This window comes from Gadus chalcogrammus, chromosome 20, assembly GCF_026213295.1.
Source record: "Gadus chalcogrammus isolate NIFS_2021 chromosome 20, NIFS_Gcha_1.0, whole genome shotgun sequence".
Lineage (NCBI taxonomy): Eukaryota > Metazoa > Chordata > Actinopteri > Gadiformes > Gadidae > Gadus > Gadus chalcogrammus.
Genome location: NC_079431.1, coordinates 5,206,579 through 5,218,221, shown reverse-complemented (window position 1 = coordinate 5,218,221; position 11,643 = coordinate 5,206,579). Strand labels below are relative to the sequence as shown.

At 43.8% G+C, this 11,643-nt stretch overlaps 1 long non-coding RNA gene across 1 annotated transcript; it reads left to right on the top strand.

Moving 5' to 3' along the window:
* Nucleotides 1-9,150: 9,150 nt before the first annotated feature.
* On the top strand, nucleotides 9,151-10,888 carry LOC130373495 (uncharacterized). The gene is made up of 3 exons (XR_008893519.1): nucleotides 9,151-9,628; nucleotides 10,150-10,254; nucleotides 10,834-10,888. It is a non-coding gene; the product is annotated as an uncharacterized LOC130373495 (long non-coding RNA).
* Nucleotides 10,889-11,643: the final 755 nt, after the last annotated feature.

Below are 11,643 nucleotides of genomic sequence, written 5' to 3'. Positions count from 1 at the left end.
ACGGGATCGCAATAAGTTCAGGGGCAAAATTGATCCATTACGGGCATAGGTTTTTCATTCCCTGTCCTTTAGGAGAATATCAAAAGGTTATGGGAGGATATTGTGGAAATACCAAAAGGTAATTCAAGCGCGCATTGGCTAAATAGGGCTTGGCTTGGTGTATGCCTATGGATACGGCCATGGAGTGTTGGAGCATGTAATGTTATGGGTTTATAATGATAGTGTTGGATGTATTTGTGGGTGCTGCCAACCAGAGTGGAGCAGATGGTGACGGAGCAAGTTGCAGCAATGAGAGGCAGATGTTCAGCTCAACTGTTTAGATGTAGCAAGAAGCTAATCTCACTGCCTGTAGTATTGTCTCGCCTCACACGCTATACAGAAGGAATATGCTTAGGGCATATTATCAATTTAGGAGGCAGCATGTTTATTGTTGTGCACTCAACCGACGACAGCCAATGCCGAAAGCAATCGAGGTGCTAAAAGACTAATAACTATGTCCCCTTCCCAAGCTGAACGGTATCTCGTTTCCTCATGCGAGTCACTTTGTACGACTACAGTATATTTATGAGAAGAGAGCTTTTACAAGGAGTCACTCCACCACAGTGAGCGGTGGAATGAATCTTACAGCTTCTGACTTCCTGTGACAGAGGCCTTCCCAATAAACCCCTACACCCTTTGAGACACTGGGCTGTGGACTGAGAAAGAGGGGGTGTTTGATGTGTTTGACAGTGTTTGATGCAAGCAGCTAATTCACATTGTTTCAGTTTTTGCCAATAATCAGTGTTCCTTTAGATGAGCCATCTGCAAACGTGGGCCATGAAGAGGTGACTGTGGTCAACTGTGTTAAACTTACAAAGAGAAATGATGGACTCTGAAGGCAAAAAACCACGAACAACTTGTGTGCCGCCAAATTATGGAAATTATGAGATAGGATCATAACTTGATTTTGAACTCTTGATTTACAGTACAGTGAACTCCCAGAAAGAGTGTCACATTACACCAGAACACAACGGAAAACCAAATGAGGCCGGAAGCTAGGATTGGGTTTCTGTACAAACGTTTACCTGCTCTGAGGTTGATGACATGATAACCTCAACATTTATCCCTACAACCAAATGTTAATCGTAACATGTGATCCCCATTTGATATACTCAATGAATTCCATACATCCTACAGCAAACCTACACTCAGCCTCTTCTATAAATAGCTTGAGGGCATGTTTACGGGATGCTCTGATAAGATACAACATGACCTTGCTGGCGAACAGATCTGCTCCCCCCATCGCCACGGCTGCGTGGCAGTTCTCGGCGCGGTGGACTCGGGACCTTTCTATATTGACCTAAATTGCTTTTTCTTGTTCCTAGGAGGGTGGCCGTCTGCCTCGTCTCTCCCGGGGAGGCAATCTGCAGATAACCTCGCGGGCGATCAAGGCGAAGCAGTCACGTCACAGAAAAACAAGCACACGGAGCTGCTTCCATTTTGTTTTGATTAGCCTACCGTCGGGGATGGTGTCCCTGGGTTTAATGCTCTGTGTTTTAGGTCTTTAATAACAGAGAGAGCCAAGGGGGCCGGCCACCCATGTTTGCGCGGGTGGCTATGACATGACTCAACACTAGTTTTGAGACAACTTGGGGTCATGTTTACATTTCTATGTCGTATACTGCGGAGAGAGGAAACAGAATGGGATGAGAATGTGGGCCAGATCAAGATTAGCGACGTGCCAGACTACACAAAACACACACATGGGGGTTGATGTGAAATATCCAAATAGCTGAAATATAACCACTGCGCTCGGGCTAAACACTGAGCTAAATCGGTGGAAATAAACCAATAAATGTCATGATCCACTCTGTGTCCACTCTTGCTGTATTACTCTCGTCGCTCCTCCCTGGACTAAGCTAAAGTATTTAAGAGAAACAAGGGTCTAGTTATGAAGATGTGTTCCTCTCTCACTGAGTTGCTTGTCTGAAGTGACAGGATAATTTGCACAAGGCTCTGATGAGTCAGGAGGAATAATTTGATGTCACATGAATGCATAATGCGGCGATGACAATTGCTCTTGGCAAATCTGTTTTCCAGTTAAGGCTGGCGAACCATGAATACAATGTGAAGTTAAACGAGACACACGGGTTTACTGTACCTACATGGGGAACAATATAAAAGGTGGCGGTTGATGGTTGAAATACATATTGTGTGTACACTGTATATACATTATGTGCACATCCTTTCGCTTTTCAAGCTGCTCTGCATCTTGGAAACGTTTGACTTTGAAAGCATCACTCCTACTCAACATTACTAAGAACATTTGAAACTAGGAACCCAACCTTTGAATCTATATTTAATTTCCCACAGCACTAAAACTGTCTTCAAAAGAAAAGTAATAGGTCTCCCAGTGGCACATCCGTGAAGTGGGACCATGGCATTTCACTAATAGATAGCATAGTGTCAGGCTATGGAGGAATCCTGTGTTTTCTCATCTAGAAATAGAAAAGACCTCAAAACACATCATCGAAAAAGGTCACCTGAAAAGATAACTTGATCCACTGTAGCACCTTATGGGAAAAGCTCTTCCAGAGAACACTAAAACAACTGTTTGACAGAGCGCTTATACCAGGGCAAATCACAGACTAAAGATTCATTTTGATTGGTCGGCGTAAAGCATCTTATATCGTATAAAGCTTGCTTAAACTATATAAATTAAGTCTGGGTTCACCACTCGAGATCTCCATTTCACATTTAAAGATTAAAAAGCGAAAACCTATCCATGGATTAAAGTTGCAATGTATACGATTGTGCAAAGCCTGAGACATTCAGAATAATAAGAACTCAATAACAGTGTCCTCTCCATTCTGGCTGTGCAACGAAAACTAGCATAGCTTGGCTGGCTAGGGGGGGGGAGAAGGTGGGAGGGGTTTAGGAGTGGAGACGGTAAGACGAGACATGCACCCTGCAGGACGTTCTAGTAAACAAAGAGAGAGGTGCGGGCTGGTAGACATTTGTTATTTGTAGAACACATCAGTTACAGGATGCGATTTCATTGATAAAATTATTGAAACCAAAACCAACAGATCTGTCATCCCAGCATCGACGACAGATATGTCCAGTACATTTTAAGCTACCAACTAGGCTAAATATTACGAAGCTCGTCTTTAGGTTATTTTCTACCCCCAGTAGCCTGCATATTGCCGTCCTGTCCCCCAGTACAACCCCCCAGCCTTACCACCGAGCCTTCCCGCTCCGATAGTCCTTGCAGAAACTACTAAAAGATAACACGACCGGCAGTTAGACCTGAGTGCGTGTGTGTGTGTGTGTGTGTGTGTGTGTGTGTGTGTGTGTGTATGTGTGTGTGTGTGTGTGTGTGTGTGCGTGTGCGTGTGCGTGTGCGTGTGCGTGTGCGTGTGCGTGTGCGTGTGCGTGTGTGTGTGTGTGTGTGTGTGTTTGCGTTCCTCCCTCGGCTGTGGAGGGTCACCAAGGGGTGAGGTCCATCCTTATTGCACACCAGGACCGGACGACTAGACACGGCACTCCCCTGTAGACACCCAACCCCCCCCTCCCACATCTAATCGTCCTCTCCTGGCCCGCTCTTCCCCGTGACAGTGATTAATGGCACCAGTTGGACCCTGTCACTCTCGCCGGTTACCTCCCCAGCAGCAGAGCACACCCCGGGCTACCCAGTCAGCACAATCCCCTCTGCCCCCCTGCCTGATCAGGAGGGAGCTGGGGGTGGGCTGCTCGTCCCCCCCCTGTCCCCCCCCCTCCCTCGGTGGATCATGTTGTTCAGGCTGGGGGGAGGGGGGGGGGGGGGGGGGGAGGAGACACAGCAGATGGAGTGTAGGCGGTCGGTTTTGCTAACAGCCCTTTATTACTGGAGTAATGTGTGGCCATTATGGCTGTTTAAGATGCCAGGCCTCAGAAACGCAGGGACGGGGGGGGGGGGGGGGGGGGGGTGTTGGGGGGAGGGTGGGTGGGCGGAGGAAAGCAGCAAGGAGAGGGTGGGGAAAAGACGGAGGCCTAATTACGGAGAGGGGAACGGATCGTCCATCTCTCTCCCCTGTGTCACAGTGCGCAGCTTTCATCTCAGCTCGAGCGGAGTGTGTGTGTAATTTGTGTGTGTGTGGGCGGGGGGGGGGGGGGGGTCGCTTCGAGGGTGTGCCAGGTTTTGAAATCATAATTCTCAGATGCAGTGACTTTATTAACAAACTCTGATAGACGTTTAGACGTTTCAGTCCTCGGTGCCGAGATCGGTGTTTTAGCGGAGCGGCAGATCGTCTCCGGCAGCAGAGATTCTCAGCTGGGTCAGAGATGTTGGACCGAATGTACTGCTGGAAGAGTCTGACTGTCACTCTGTTGGCGCTAAGTGGGTGGAACTTCCAGACAAATCTGCAGATTTGCGGCGAAGCCCTTTTCAAGCTGAACAAAGTGTTATCGTGGGGGACATGAGGCGTTTTGGGTTTCTAAAGAGGGAACGGAAGCCAGAGCAAGCACTCTGCAGTGCAATTGAGCTGAATATGGATTAATCTGTCTCTGATTAATTTTAGATAAAGATTCACAGGCAGAAGAAGGATTGTGCATCATACTAGTATTAGTAATAATATAAATTCTTAGATTAATAATCATTCTCTGGCCCTTCGCCCCTTCAGTTGTGAGGTCCCACACATGGGGGTACCCTATTACCTAGCGACCGGGCAATACTTAACATTGAGGGCAAACAGAGACGTCTAATTAGGGCCAATTATCTTTAATAAAGCCGGAGCAAATTGATCTGTATTAGAGGTTTGCATCTGTATGGGGCCGGGGGCCAGCAGGTCTTTGTAGGTGGCGTTGGATCCGACAGGCCAGAACCTCTCTAGAGGGTGAGAGTGGTTCACAGACCCCCCTCCAGCGACGGGTCGAATGAAAGGCCAGACCAGAGGTCAGAGAGGGGGGGGGGGGGGGGGGGGGGGGGGGGGGGTCATTAGGATAATTTCCAGGCTCATGGATTCCATCATCGTGTAATTTCTAACACATGTGATCCCGGTTGGCTGTTGATCGGGTTTACCGGCCGCAGAAAATATGCATACAAATCTTTTAAATAATTTGTAGCTTGCTTAGCCTCACCTGGATAGACAGAAAAAGGATCTCTTTGTGGTAACCCGGTCGGTTTTCGAACGGGGTGGTAGACAGTGTTATGCTCATTCGCTCATTCGCACAAAGATGGAGGAAATGAGTCAAGTGGAAGTGAAACAAGCCGGAAGGCACATTATGCATCCATCACTGCTCCCCATTTGATTCTTCAATTATATATGAACACAAAGAGAAAGGAAACAACAACACCACGTCACACCCTGTACAGCTCAAAATTAACCTTGATTTGAATTTCTGTTGGAGGATTTCATTTCGGCAAAACTTTGAGGCTTGTGAGTGGTGACTACGGGGGCAGGAACACTGAATCCTGTCCTCCCTTCAGGGCGCAGCTGTTCTACCTTGAGGTGGGAATGGGAGAGTGTGTGTGTGTGTGTGTGTGTGTGTGTGTGTGTGTGTGTGTGTGTGTGTGTGTGTGTGTGTGTGTGTGTGTGTGTGTGTGTGTGTGTGTGTGTGTGTGTGTGTGTGTGTGTGTGTGTTTGAGAGGGAGGGAGAGAGACAGAGAGGGACGGGAGAGAGGGAGAGAGACAGAAAAAGAGAAAGAGAGAGAGAGGGAGAGAGGGAGAGATGCAGAGAGGGAGAAAGGGAGAGAGTGAGGGAGAGTGAGAGAGAGAGAGGGAGAGACAGAGCAGGGGAGAGACAGAAAGGGTCGAGATAGGGAGAGATACAGAGAGAGAGGTAGAGAGTGAGCGATGGTTTCGAGCAGGACAGATAGTAAATTCCTCACACTTGTGGTGGGAGCAGGAGGGGAGTGTGGAGGGTTAAGGACTGCAACCAGCCCGGCTCCTCCGATCTAACGAAACACACTCCTGTGTGTGTCTGTGTGTGTGTCTGTGTGTGTGTGTGTGTGTGTGTGTGTGTGTGTGTGTGTGTGTGTTCTTGTATTCCTATACTTATGGGGACATTGATCTGTTCACACAGTCACGCCGTGGGACCTCTGACAGTATGGGGACCCAAAATCGAGGTCCCCATGAGGGAAAGTGCTTTAAATGACTTCAGGAGTCAATCTGAAGGTGCCAGTGTGTTTTTTTTGTTTTTTTGGTTTTGGCCCATAATTCACAATTTTCTGTCGGGTCACACACACACACACATTTCTCACTATCGCCCCCTAAGGATCCCGGTTGGTATTGCACTTGATAGTTCACACACACCACTACCAAATATGGTATGTACCGCCCCTTCCTTGTCCCCATGAAGTATGTATTCAAATACTAAGAACTTTTTTCAGTGTTAGTCAACAATTAGGCTATTGGAAACGTTTATTTGCAACAGATGCCAACTACAGTGCTAAGAATTATACTTTTTTAATTACATTTTAATTAAAATGTATTTATTCAATACAAAATGCAGCTTATAGGAATTGCTTTATAATTAATTGAGTGCTGGATTGAAATAATATATTTCTTGATCTAGTAAAAGCAATAAAACATGGCTTCTTATTAGTGAATTAGCATTTATAGATATGATATTTTGCCATAACAATAATAAGATTAATCATATATTCCCGATTGTTGTCTTAGATTCAATAGATTGTTGTCTTATTGTCTAGGAGTCCAAACAATACATTTTTCCAATGCTAGTAAGAGGCTTGTGACTTGGCCGTTTGCTTTTAATGTGAAATCAGACAGGAAGTCAAATGTACCTTCAGGTTCAACCTCAGCCTAGAAGAAGAGCCTTTTATCTCTGTGAAACCGTTCGAATTTGATGCATATTAAGGATTTACCCGGAGCAAGTGGCGTGTACAGTAAGTATTCAACATTGTCTTGAAATATTGCGTAATATAGCATCATGTAGTCGTTTATTTATGTTTTAAAACGGTCTGCTTGTTGACTGCTAGCCAAACGCACATGTTACATTAGCTAGTTAGCATTAGCATCCGCAGCATTAGCATCCGCAGCCTGCGGCAGAGCCCTGTCTACTCATCTACTATGAGTAGACAGGCCTCAGGTGCTGGCTTTTCAGGGTGTTTCAGCTGGTTTGCAGCTATAGAATGTTATAAGAATAGAATGTAGAAAATGCTTAACATCTAGCAAAATGTAAATGTGTTATTCAGCTACCAACTTTAAATGCATCTGATGTACCGGTAGTATGATTTAACTAAAACTGAAGTCAATCGATCTCACTTTTTTATTTCTCTGCAGTTTGAAATGCACCAAGAATCAGTCCCCTCACAGATGCCTGTCACCATGTCGGTTTAAAGACTGACAATACATGGAAAACTGAGGTGAAGTACATCAATGCAGTAAAAGGTAAAATTATGGCATATGGTATCTATCGATGGATGGATGGATGGATATAAAGGGTGGATAATAAAATACAAAACGTGTCTTAAAGTGATACCATTTCTAATTCCTCTCTCCATTAAATAAGCAGGTCTAAAGAATGTTATTTAGTTACACTTATTATTGTACTGTAGATTGGTTAAATAAATATGAACTTTACCAAAATAACTTTATTTTGTATGTATTTATTCTGTATTCAATAAGCTACATTAATCTTCCAGTAATTTCTACTATAATGATTGACCAGTGTCTCAAAGAGAGGTTATGCTTATACGTATGTTGGTAATTGATGCCAATACCCAAGCATTATACTGTATGTAAGAAACATGATTATAATTGCAAAACTGCTTAGGAAGCCAATTTATGTGTTATTGTCACTCATTTATCTGTTGTGACAGGCTGACAATTGTATGTTTTAATTTTCCTGTTTTAATTAAAGATGTCGTTCTTTTTTTTTTGCAGGGCGTGGGGTGTTCGCCATAGGTTCATTCTCCAAAGGAGATTTTATAGTGGAATGCAGGGGAGATTTGATAAGCGATGGTGAAGCTCAAAGAGAAGAAGAAATTATAACCCTGCATGTTCTGGATTTTTGTTCGCGTTCAAGTTGGGAGGCAAAACATGGTGGTAAGATTTTAAATTGCACCTTAACTATACTACCTTATACTGAAGTCGTTACACTTGCTTACACAAAACTAATCCAATAATTACTAATCCGCCGCTGCCGTAGCCTGCTACCTACCTACAGGAAAGTATAAACTACGCTGCTGCTGAGACACAAGTCCCTCAAAATGCAATGCAAGGGTCGTTTTATTTCTAACATTAATCTTTCAACACAGACATTTATATGTGTGTAAGGGATAATGTATAGAACGCCGGTCATTATCGGGCAAAGGGCGAACCAGACACCGACGCAAAAGCGGAGGTGTCTTGCTTTGCCGTGAAGGGGCTTATTTTGCGATAATGACCGGCGACGTTCTATACATTATCCCGCTTATTACATGGCTACTTGCCAAAATTAAAAAACAACTTCACACCAGTGTTGTTTTTGGCAGGCATTTTAGATTTAGTTTTAGTCTTAGTCTTTTTGACGAAATGCTTCTTAGTTTTAGTCCCATTTTAGTCATTTCTATCTTTGAAAGTTTAGTCTAGTTTTAGTCTGACGAAAACTCAAAAGGTTTTAGTCTAGTTTTAGTCAGACGAAAACTCGTCCACCAGCCTCTCTCTGTAGTGTATGAGTGTGTGTGTGCCGTGTGCGTGCAGGCGCAGCTGCGCGCGAGCACACGAGCCAGTGGTGCCGGGGGGGGGGGGGGGTCTCACGTGACGCGTTTTATCCAATCAGGTTGCTTGGATGCTCCCATTGAAACCCATTATATTCTACGTGAACCACCTACATGTAAGCCGCTAGAAGCAGTTAAAAACGGAGCGGACTAGAGCGGACTAGAGCGGACTGGAGCGGAGTGAAATCCCCGCTCCGGCCTTTGAATTTAAAACCGCTCTGCGCTCCAACCCGCTCCAACGTATTTTCTTCCGCTCCGCTCCACCACCCCGCTCCACGCTCCGCTCCGCTCACATGCTCTCACTAACAATTTAGTCTCGTCTAGTTCTCGTCTGACGAAAATGTCTACATTTTTTCGTCACATTTTAGTCTTTATATGGCTTTGGTGACGTTCGTCTCATTTTCGTCATGGAAAAAAGGGGTCTGACGACGTCATTTTCGTTTTCATCTTGCCTGACGAAAAACAACACTGCTTCACACGGTGTGTCTTTTTACAATTTATATGTTACCATTGACGCATACGTTCCACTGAACAGCGCAGCTTAGGCGATATCTAGTCATTATTTATCTATGGAAATGTTCTGCTTGTCATCCCCTGCATTTGGGTCAACTTTCCGGAATCCATTGCGACGTTAACTTATAGGCTTACTCAATCAATAACTCATGTAAAACTGTGATCTTGTATGCTAGTAAATGATGTTTTAATGAAAAGTAATAATAATATTTTTTCCGTTTTTCTCTATTTTTATTTGTGGTTTTAAAGCATTGACGCCTCTAGAGAAGATGGTTCCTTCGGCCGCTTGGTGAACGATGACCACAGACATCCCAATGCCAGGATGAAGAGAATAGACATTGCAGGAAGCACACACCTCTGTCTCTTTGCTCTCCAAGACATAAAAGAAGGTGAAGAAATTGCATATAATTATGGAGGAGAGGACTGCCCAAGCAGGTACGTGTTACAACTAGTGTTAAGGTATATACAATTCAAGAATGTCTTGGAATAACTTAATGATTGATGGTATCTTTCTTTGAAACTATATAAATCAATTTCAATAAATGATCATTTTTTCTATTGTATATTAAAACATTGGATATTCAGGAGGCATCTGAATCAGGGCCAAATGTCACTGTAGTCTGGGACGTTCCCGACGTCCCCACAATACATCTTGTATGGTTTTGTTTCAGTGAAACTTTATGTTAAGTATCTGATAAAGGAGAACGTACAGGTGTGCGAAATTCACACAGTTAATTCAACATGTGTGAAATGTCCCCACTAGGCATAGTCTATGTGACAGCAGACAGGTTGACAAAGCAGGACAAATATGACCATAGAATCCTTTCTCGCTAGTTTGGTGTGTGGGGATGTATTTGACCCAAGAGACATGTCCTTTAGAAAATGTATTAAAATAATATAATATTATGCAGTGTTTACATGAAATTGACTGATTTACTTTTTGTATCAAATTGCAGATGACTACATGTGAACCTGAGACGTCCTGTGTGAGCTCCCAGTCTGTGCTCATGTCAGAGCCACAGTGGGATGAAGCTGCCTGGTTAGAGGACACTGGTCACCAGGTAATTCATGTCCATCACTAAATATTTCCCTCTAGTGTCTTCTAGTCACCTTTCACGTCTTCTGTTGTTTACTTTAAGCAGGTAAATGAAAAGAAATATGATAATTATGAGGGGAATCTATTATGCATCAGGTCTGCCAAACAGTTTCTGTAATGCTTGTATAAGGCTAATGATTAAGGGATATGTAGAAAACACATCTAAACCGTGTTGAGTAATTTTCCCGGGGCAAAATGTCGCTGTAGTGTGGGACATTCACGACGTCCCCATCATGCACCTTTTATGGTTATGTTTCAGTGTATGTTAACGTTATCTGATAACAGAGAACGTACAGGTGTGTGAAATGTCCCCACTCAGCAGGGTTTATTCAAGATGAGTGAAATGTCCCCCACTAGGCATAGTCTATTGGACAGCAGACAGAGGTTGACAAAGCAGGACAAAATATGAGAGTAGAATTCCTTCTCACTAGTCTGGTGTGTGGGCATGTCTTTGACCCAAGAGGTAGAACATTTATTAAAAGAATAAAATATTATGCAGTGTTTACATTAAATTGACTGATTTACTTTTGTATCAAATTGCGAGATGACTACATGTGAACCTGACACGCCCTGTGGGAGCTCCCAGTCTGTGCTCATGTCAGAGCCACAATGGGATGAAGCTGCCTGGTTTAGAGGACACTGGTCAACAGGTAATTCATGTCCATCACTTAATGTTTTCCTCTAGTGTCTTCTAGTTACCTTTGATGTCTTCTGTTGTCTACTTTAAGCAGGTAAATGAAAAGAATCCGATAATTATGAGGGGAATCTATTATACATCAGGTCTGCCAAACAGTTTTCTGTAATGCTTGTATAAGGCTAATGATTAAGGGATATGTTGGACACATCTAAACCTTGTTGAGTAATTTTCCCGGGGCAAAATGTCACTGTAATCTGGGACATTCACGACGTCCCCACAATGCACCTTTTATGGTTTTGTTTCAGTGTTATGTTATGTTAAGTGTTGATAACCGAGAACGTACAGGTGTGTGAAATGTCCCCACTCAGCAGGGTTTATTCAAGATGTGTGAAATGTCCCCACTACGCATAGTCTATTTGACAGCAGAGAGAGGTTGACAAAGCAGGACAAAATATGACGCTAGAATTCTTTCTCACTAGTCTGCTGTGTTGGCATGTATTTGATCCAAGAGACATGTCTTTTAGAAAATGTCTTAAAATAATATAATATTATGCAGTGTTTACATGAAATTGACTGATTTACTTTTTGTATCAAATTGCAGATGACTACATGTGAACCTGACACGCACTGTGTGAGCTCCCAGCCTGTGCTCATGTCAGAGCCAAAGTGGGATGAAGCTGCCTGGTTAGAGGACACTGGTCACCAGGTAATTCATAT